Source organism: Thermobia domestica, chromosome 18, assembly GCF_964235325.1.
Source record: "Thermobia domestica chromosome 18, izTheDome1.hap1.1, whole genome shotgun sequence".
In the NCBI taxonomy this organism is placed as follows: domain Eukaryota; kingdom Metazoa; phylum Arthropoda; class Insecta; order Zygentoma; family Lepismatidae; genus Thermobia; species Thermobia domestica.
This window is the reverse complement of record NC_137471.1, coordinates 14,858,458-14,868,751: the sequence shown is the minus strand read 5'-3', so window position 1 is coordinate 14,868,751 and position 10,294 is coordinate 14,858,458.

The window sequence follows — 10,294 nt, the reverse complement described above, 5'->3', positions numbered from 1 at the left end:
GTTATCGTTTGTTATTTATTGCAATTGTTGCTGATCAGTTATCCTTAAATATTAAATTTTCCGGTCTCAGTTATTACTTCCAGTTTATTATTAACCCTTAACGCACCAAGATTAAATCGTCAACGTTATTTACCAAGCTGGGGTCCTCACATATTATTTTAATTTCTCAACTTTTTTTTTTTTTGGTATTTTTTAAAGAACGTATCATTAATCTAATTATATAGCAGATATCCCAAAAGGACGCAGAGCACATATAAAAATCGAGAGTAAATTGGTTCTTATAGTTGCAGCAGTATCAGTAAAAATAACCTTCTGGTGTCCTTAAAGGACTCCATTTGGTGTGTTAAGGGTTAAAAGGAGCATTCTTTTCTGAAAACTTTAAAATAAAAAGCTTTGAGATAATCTATGCATTCAACTGGGCTAACACTATCCTTCCTAGGGCTTCATTCTATATTGGTCATTGCAAAATTTGCAAATCACAAGGCAAAACCTACAAGAAACAGTTATAATTACTGTAATGATTCTCGTAAACTAAAACGCAAATTTTGAGTTAAGTTGACGCAAAAACGTTACATATATATAGTTTTTTTCTTATTTATGAAAGTTGCAGGCTTGCAGCTTCTTTTCAGTTTCATAGATGTTTAAAAGACATACACTATGTGATCAAAAGTATCCGGACACCCCCAACAACATACGTTTTTTCATATTAGGAGCATTGTGCTGCCATCTACTGCCAGGTACTCATTATCAGCGACCTCAGTAGTCATTAGACATCATGAGAAAGTAGAATGGAGCGCTCCGCGGAACTCACGGACTTCGAACGTGGTCAGCTTATTGGGTGTCACTTGTGTCAGAAGTCTGTACGCGAGATTTCCACACTGCTAATCATCCCTAGGTCCACTGTGTCTGATGTGATAGTGAAGTAGAAACGTGAAGGGACATGTACAACACAAAAGCGTACAGGCCGACCTTGTCTGTTGACTGACGGAGACCACCGACAGTTGAAGAGGGTCGTAAAGTGTAATAGGTAGACATCTATCCAGACCATCAGACAGGAATTCCAAACTGCATCAGGATTCACGCCAAGTTTTATGACAGTTAGGCGTGAGGTGAGAAAACTTTGATTTCATTGTCGAGCGGCTGCTCATAAGCCACACATTACGCAGGTAAATGCCAAACGACACCTCGCTTGGTGTAAGGAGCGTAAACATTGGGCGATTGAACAGTGGAAAAACGTTTTGTGGAGTGACGAATCACGGTACACAATGTGGCGATCCGATGTTAGCGTGTGGGTATTGCGAATGCCCGGTGAACGTCATCTGTCAGCGTGTGTAGTGCCAACAGTAAAATTCGGAGGTGGTGGTGATATGGTGTGGTCATGTTTTTCTTGGAGGGGCTTGCACCCCTTGTTGTTTTGCGTGGCACTCTCACAGCGCAGGCCTACATTGATGTTTTAAGCACCTTCTTGCTTCCCACTGTTGAAGAGCAATTCGGGGATGGCGATTGCATCTTTCAACACGATCGAGCACCTGTTCATACTGCACGACCTGTGGCGGAGTGGTTACACGACCATAACATCCCTGTAATGAACTGGGCTGCACAGAGTCCTGACTTGAATCCTATAGAACACCTTTGGGATGTTTTGGAACGTAGACTTCGTGCCAGGCCTCACCGACCTACATCGATACCTCTCCTCAGTTCAGCACTCTGTGAAGAATGGGCTGCCATTCCCCAAGAAACCTTCCAGCAGCTTATTGAAAGTATACCTGCGAGAGTGGAAGCTGTCATCAAGGCTAAAGGTGGGCCAACACCATATTGAATTCCAGCAGTATCGATGGAGGGCGCCACGAATTTCTAAGTCATTTTCAGCCAGGTGTCCGGATACTTTTGATCACATAGTGTATATGTGTATTGCCCAGCCTTACTGGGGTTTGATTCCTTCTGTAGTCGAATCTCGGTTCCACCGAACATGCCATAGAAGTGAGAATTCGTCCACTGGATTGGCCTAAATGTTATGTCGCCTCCTACTTCACTACAGGACCCACTTTTCTCCCACGTACTCCAGGGCTTTAGAGAAAGTTAAGCCTTGAAAGTGGGATATAAAGAAAATGTTATTAACATCAAAGAAAACTATTCGTTTCAGAATATTTCTGAGCTATTGCAATGCTATAAAAGAAATCACATTAATGCAGTTTGAATGGAATAGCCTAACTGACTATGTCTCAAAAGTAAGTAAAATTGTTTCAGATATCTAAAAATTGAGTTGGTAAATGACTCAATTTTTGACTTCAATAAAAAGGTTATTATTATTATTATTATTATTATTATTATTATTATTATTATTATTATTATTATTATTATTATTATTATTAATAATAATAATAATAATAATAATAATAATAATAAGAAGAAGAAGAAGAAGAAGAAGAAGAAGAAGATTTGAATGATATGGATAAATGCTGCCTGTGATGGTCAATTCAGCTGTCTCTCAAAATACTGATAGTATCGAGACAAATATAAACATAATTTACTGATTTGGAAGAGGTTAGGGAGCTAAGGCTGTTTTGCATCAATAACAACAGCTACAGAGGAATTTAGTAACAATTTCCAACCAAAATATATTAAAAAAAAAACTACACAACAGGAATATTCTTGTCATTTTGTTGTAGAATGTTAATTAGAGTAACGTTGAACATTGTATATAATAACAAATACATTCTTGGAATCTTAAGAATTTCACTATCTAATATGAAGAGAAACTGAATCTGTTACTCTGCTTAACGATATTCTCTGCTTTTCTGAGCAGTTTCGTAATTTTTAGTAAGCATTTTGTAATTGGTTTGAACTCATTTTATCACAAGAATATTATCAAAACCATTTACTTTGGACTTTTACAATAAAAGGTACTATAAAAATATTTTTTCAGAGGCTACTGAACTGAATTTTCTTTTATCTGATTTTCATTAAGTAGCACAGTGAAGAACAGCTGACGGAATTACACGCAAAAATGATTTATCACGAACAAATATTGACATTTCAAAAATATTAAAAAGACAAAAAAAAAATCATAAAAATAGGAAAGTATTTGAGTTATTTCGAGGTGATTAATGTTTTCGAATTACTATGCAGTCATGACTTCCTGAAGCTAAAGCTCGACATGGAGGAATAGAACAGAAGTGAACTTATGAAATTTAGAATAGGTAAATTTGCATAAGCATTCATCATATGAGTAAATACACATCTATACATATTTAACACATGAAATAATAATCAATTATACACATATATATTCTATGTCAACTAATTTTAGTTTTGACTGCAATAATACCGGTATATGTATGTTACTCTTGGTACCTTCTTAGTAAGGCAAAACATACATTTTTTGCCAATTTATATTACGTATATTGTCGACTTTTCTTTAACAAAAAGTATTTACGTCGATCCCAAGAGTTTCAGTATTCACGCACTACCCTGTCTTATTTTTGCGCGCTACTCTAGCCAGCTTTAGAAATTGGTCATGTAAAATGTATAGAAAATTTTGTAAAGAGAACAGAACCCAACCAACCCCTGAGGGCCTTCTAATCCGTTCCTATTATTATTATTATTATTATTATTATTATTATTATTATTATTATTATTATTATTACTTCTACTACTAGTAGTAGTAGTAGTACTTTTACTATGGATCCGTATAGTAAAACTGCAAACTTTTTTTAATGATAAAAGTTTTATGAAAATTTAAAAAAGTAAAAAAAAAAACTTTGCTTGGGCAGGGTTTGAACTCACGCTAAAAACGATTCTCATTACTAGCATATTGTGTTAGCACGCTCGGCTGTGAGGGCTGGCAACAGTTGGTCTTTATTTTCCGCTATATGTAGGTCATGACTCTTGATGTCTTATCTGTATCGGCCAATAAGATAAGAGGATATCTGAAACTCTTGGGATCCGCGAAAATGCTAATAAAAATCTAATTGTGACCTGTATTTATCCATGGACTTTTGTATACTTAACACTGGTAATAGAAACTAACGTTAGACTTCTCTAGAACTTAAAAACAATTATTTAAAAGACATCTGGTATGATGCCTGATAATTACATAAGTCATAGAAACCAAATGCTATTATGGTTGTCACAAGATTCAATAAATTGACAATTGTATTATTTTTATACATAACCTTAGTATATTAATAGCATCATTATCAATCATATGAGTAATAAACAAAGGAAGTGATTTTACAATGTTTGTAATTATTAACCTATAAGTAGTCTCACTTTGCGGAATACATGTCTAATATTTGAAATTATGATCACTAACAATCTTAAATTATTAGAACATAAATGTAAGTAACAGGTTAATGCAATAAACACGAATTTTAGAAAACCTAAAAATGGATCAAAAGATTGCGATCTTGGCCAATAATTAGTTTTGGATCAGGGGCCACAACATTTTTGAATGGCCCCTAAATCCAGTTTTCGTATTTTCTACGGAATAAGCACATCATATTGAGTTAAGTGATGGTTTGGGTTTGGCTACACTGTATGTAGTTCTTCAGATAAAAGGCGTACAAAAAAAATTTGATTGAAATATATTTTAGTTTTTGGATCAGGGCCACAAAAATTTTGAATGGCCCCTAAATCCAGTTTTTGTATTTTCTACATAATAAGCACATCATACTGAGTTAGGTGATAGTTTGGGTTTGGCTACACTGTATGTAGTTCTCCAGATATAAGGCGTACATTTTTTTTTATTGAATGAAATATATTAGATCATCGATGAGGGCTCACAAAATTTTTGAATGGACCCTAAATCGAGTTTTTCGTATTTTCTAGGGAATAAGCACATTATACTGAGTTAAGTGATAATTTGAGTTTGGCTATACTACATGTACTGTAGTTCTCCAGATATAAGGCGTACAGGAAAATTTTTGATTGAACGAAATTGGATATTTTGATATATTGGATTGAAGTATATTGGATAGAGAATAAGAAGTACTCTAGTAAATTTTGTAGTAATTAATTATAGAAAATCTTAACTTTTCATTCGTCTGGTGGACGGAGACTCACACAATTATTACTCTCAGTTGTTCCGATGTAATCACGGAATTAGCCAGTCTAGTGGATGTAGGGTTGCCATATTACCCGATTTTAGCGGGTACCACCCGATTTTTAGGTCCTATATTCGTGCCCCACTTAATAATCTCTTAATCACGAAAAACCACCCGCTTTTTTGGATTGGACAAAAATCTAAGACGACTTTGTTGATAAAGTGTTGTCATATTCAACGTAAACCACTACATCTCTGTGTCAATCTCAATCACGATTGAATGAATTTGGACTCGCGCTCAGGCTCAGGCTGTGAGCAATTTCCCCAGTGCGCGTGCACAGAGCCGTTTGCTAATAAGAAATTTGCCCTAATGCATAGTGGTTTTCTTTGTGTAGTTCATATGTTTTTAATGTAATACACTGGAGGTTCTATACAAATGAATATTCGCTTGTGGATGTTATGACAAACATACTTAAATTATTCATGACTTCGTAAATTACAAGAATGCTCAAGGACAATTTCGAATGTAAGTTTAAAGACTCGTATAGGAGCGAATCTACGTTTGTTCGGCAGTGCAGAACTCAGTTTGAAGCAGAATGTACCGTGAACAATATCTACTTTTTTTTTTTTTTTTTTTTTTTTTTTTGTAAATTACTTTACAATTCGAGACTCACATTTGTTGAACTTAATAAAACATTAAAGGTTGAGTTGAGTTGATTTTAGTTTAGCGTCCCTTTTAGCAGCGAGGCTATATGAGACGTGGACCTACTGATTAATGTGGAATCCGATCCACATGAGCTCCCGCCGGGAAAACATTAAAGGTAACAACTAAATTTGCTTTACTTTAATTTCGTTAGAAAAGTACATTGGAAGTGCCACTTGACAAAGAAATCACTTAAAAAAATGGTCCGAAGGATCCCAGGTCAGTATTTGTAATACACAAGTTCACATCAGTACTTACGGTTTAGAATTCCCCGCTTTTCTAATTTTAAAATATGGCAACCCTAAGTGGATGAGATGTGCCAAAATGCTTCTGGTATTACATTGAAGGGAGAATATAGATACTTTCCTAACCTTGTGTATTGTATGTGAACTTTCTCACATTGTTTTCACTTATTGTTCACTGCAGCATTAAACATCAAACACACCTTTTTGAGGTTTCATTATGAAGTTATTTATGTCACTCCTTTGGAATATGCAGGCTGGCTCCTTACTTTTCCGTACTGTTTCCAACAAGTATTGAACTGCCCTTGTTTGTACTCGTATCAGTACTACTTTCTTGAGGAACTTAAATCGCTGTACTCGTATCAATACTACTTTCTTGAGGAACTTAAATCGCTGTACTCGTATCAGTACTACTTTCTTGATGAACTTATTGAACTTATTTGAATTTAAACAGCATCGGAAGTGTCACTGTTTACCACAGCGACACCCAAAACTATAGATTCCATTTTAATATAGGTCGTTTTCGATCATTTTTAAATATCTGTCCCCTTCCCCTTCCCTAAACTGTACCATCAAAGTGATATGACAGAAACCATCTCAGGTCCGATCCTCATCTATGTTGAAAATGAGATCGAGTTCGGTCAGGTGGTTCAAGAGTTATTAAATTTTATTTATTTTTGTACATTTTCCATCCTCTTCCCCCTTCCCCAAGTTCTACCGTCAAAGTGAGTTGATAAAAACCACCACAAGTCCGAACCTCAACTATGTTGAACGTTCCACCATCGAAATGAAACAAACTGTAAAAAACTTTCCAGGACTGAATCTGATACGTGTTAAAAATTTGATAGAGATCGGTTCAAGAGTTATTAAGTTTTATTTATTATCTTATAACTCCCCGTTCTCCCAATCCCTAAGTTTTACCGTGAAAGTGAAATGATGAAAACACACCCAGGCCGAAACCTTACCTATGTTGAAAATTTGATCGAGATCGGTCGGGTGGTTCAAGGATTAGTAGTCACAAAATAGTAACTTTCAATTTTATAATATAGATTTGTTGTAGTATAATATTATGTCACTCAATCCTCGATGTGCCGTATACCTGAGGAGGCTAAAAGTTATATTAATAAACAATTATTCAACGTACAAGCATCCGTCCATGAAATCAAACTTGCGATCACATGTACTAAGTTTTTGTCAATGTCATGAAAATGTTATTTCGATATTAATTTTATGAGAACACATTAAAAATTTCCAACGGATGCTTGAGTTCGGAGGGCCATACCCATGTAGTCGACACCTATGATGTACGGTATTACCGATGTTCAATACTACATTTCTCTTTAGTTTTGGAGAGCTCCTCCGTGGCTAAGCGGTTAGCGTACGCGCCTTCGGCGTGGGAGGCCCGGTTGATTGATTGATTTTTAGTTTAGCGTCCCTTTCAGCAGCGAGGCTATATGAGACGTGGACCTACTGATTAACGTGGAATCCGAACCATATGAGCTCCCGCCGGGAATCGAACCCGGGCCTCCCACGAGCTCCTTCGTGGCTAAGCGGTTAGCGTACGCGCCTTTGGCCGTAGATCAGTTAATCATTAGGTCCACGTCTCATATAGCCTCGCTGCTGAAAGGGACGCTAAACTAAAATCAACTCAACTCTTTAGTTTTGGAAGAAGAATACCACTAATATGCTTTGAAATGAAATTAAGTTTCTAGTTTAACGTCCCACGATTATGCATCAAGGGTAAGGGAGACGGTAATGATGAGAAATGGCTAAAATGGTAGAATGAAGAAAGTAGAAGGAAATAGAAAAACACTGAGAAAATCCACGCACACAGTGTTTGTCCACCAAAAAAGCTCACATGGCGCAAGATGAGGTGTGGTTTGAAAACGAGCAATACCTACAGAAAACGCGAACAACCAATTCAGAAAACGACATACTGTAACTATATGTTATAGGGGCAGATCTACTCACACGGATTGCATAAAATACTGGGAACACATTCACCCCAGCAGCATTTTTACTGAAGCCAAGAAATCCATCTCCTTCTTTTTTACATTCTATATAAAAAAAATCAAGTAGTGTCGGTACTTGTGCAAGACTCTTGCGCAAGAGTCTTGGTCTTGGTCTTGGTCTTGCACCCTTGGTCTTGGTCTTGGTCTTGCATCGGGATTCCTGGTCTTGGTCTTGCATGCAATACTCTTGCAAAAATTGCAAGACCAAACTCTTGCGCTCATCACTAGTAGCAGTACTACTTTCTTGAGGAACTTCAATCGCTGTACTCGTAGCAGTACTACTTTCTTGAGGAACTTCAATCGCTGTACTCGTAGCAGTACTACATTCTTGAGGAACTTAAATCTCTGTATTCGTATCAGTACTACTTTCATGAGGAACTTAAATCGCTGTACTCGTAGCAGTACTACTTTCTTGAGGAACTTATATCGCTGCACTCGTATCAGTACTCCTTTCTTAAGGAACTTAAATCGCTGCACTCGTATCAGTACTACTTTCTTGAGGAACTTAAATCGCTGTACTCGCAGCAGTACTACTTTCTTGAGGAAGTTCAATCGCTGTACTCGTGGCAGTACTACTTTCTTGAGGAACTTAAATCGCTGTACTCGTAGCAGTACTACTTTCTTGAGGAACTTTAAAAAAAATGAAATGAAATCTTTAAGTTTTACGTCCCACGGTTATGCCGGTTAGGCTAAAGGAGACGGTGATGGTGAGAGATGAGTGAAATGGTGGAATGAAGAAAGTGGGAGGAAACGGGAGAACCCCGAGAAAACCCAAGAGCACGGTGCTTGTCCACCACAAAGTTCACACGGCGCGAGCTGGGATAGAACCAGGGACCCCAAGCACCGGAGGTGAACGCTCTACCACTGAGCCATCGCTTCCTTGAGGAACTTAAATCGCTGCACTCGTATCTGTATTACTTTCTTGAGGAACTTAAATCGCTGTACTTGTATCAGTACAACTTTCTTGAGGAACTTTAATTGAATCGCTGCACTCGTATCAGTACTACTTTCTTAAGGAACTTAAATCGCTGCACTCATATCAGTATTACTTTCTTGAGGAACTTCAATCGCTGTACTCGTAGCAGTACTACTTTCTTGAGGAACTTCAATCGCTGTACTCGTAGCAGTACTACTTTCTTTAGAAACTTAAATCGCTGCACTATCTTAACGATCTACACACGGAAACATGAAAAAACAAACTTTAATGCTCCATAGCTCCAAAACTATAGTACTTACCGTAGTTGGGTCAAGCCTTCACTTAGGAACTAATATATGCCCTACCCAACTATCCATGTTTCAGAATCTTGTGGTACTTCTCCAACAGTTTTTATAGAGGGAATTTGGCTACGGGTATATAATCTGAAGTAGTCGTCAACTACCTCTATAAAAATTTAAAGTTCAGTTTTTTCATGTTTTCGACAGCCTATAACTCCGAAAGAAAGCATATGTGCACCCCGGTTGGTCTATACTTTTTGCCCTATCTTGGTGTCAGGAATCAGCTCCCCAATGTTGTTGGTTTTGTTTTGAAACGCCCTGATATATATATATATATATATATATATATATATATATATATATATATATATATATATATATATATATATATATATATATATATGGGGGGGGGGGTATTTTCCAGCATAATTGTGGAACGCCTGGATCAATTTCAACCAAACTTGGTACAGGTGTGAATTATAATCTGCAAAAATTTACTGTGGGGTATAACGCCCCTAGTACACCTAGGGGATTTGGAAAAGGAATGTGTAAAATGATTAGAAAATATGAATATTAGTGTCGAATCCCTATTTTTGGGGGATAGCCAAGCTGTTTTGTGACAGTCTCGTTGACAAGCAAGAAAGATAGAAAATATCAACTGGTCCTGAAATCTTTCTTATTTATTTATTTCACTGATATTATTGTTATTTATTTATTTTATTTATTTACATTCAAGTATATTGCATAAACCTTTCTCCTCGTGCAAAGAACGGGGATTTCAGGTAATAAATAACAAAGATCGTGACATCGAGGATCACAAATGTAACATACTGTATCTAGGCAGAATACATTTTAAATATCAGTATACTACAAGGGAACTTGAACCACGTCAGCTCTCGCTGTCTATGCCACTGCGTGTGCACATTTTACCTAGAACAGCGTTTCCCAACCTTTTTCAACTTGCGGCACACTCCAGGTGTTACTTGGATTCTCGCGGCACACTTATAGATATTATTTGTAAATATAAAACACAGTGGTATTTTTTCTGCGATTATTGATTTCCTTCTCACAGAGAAGA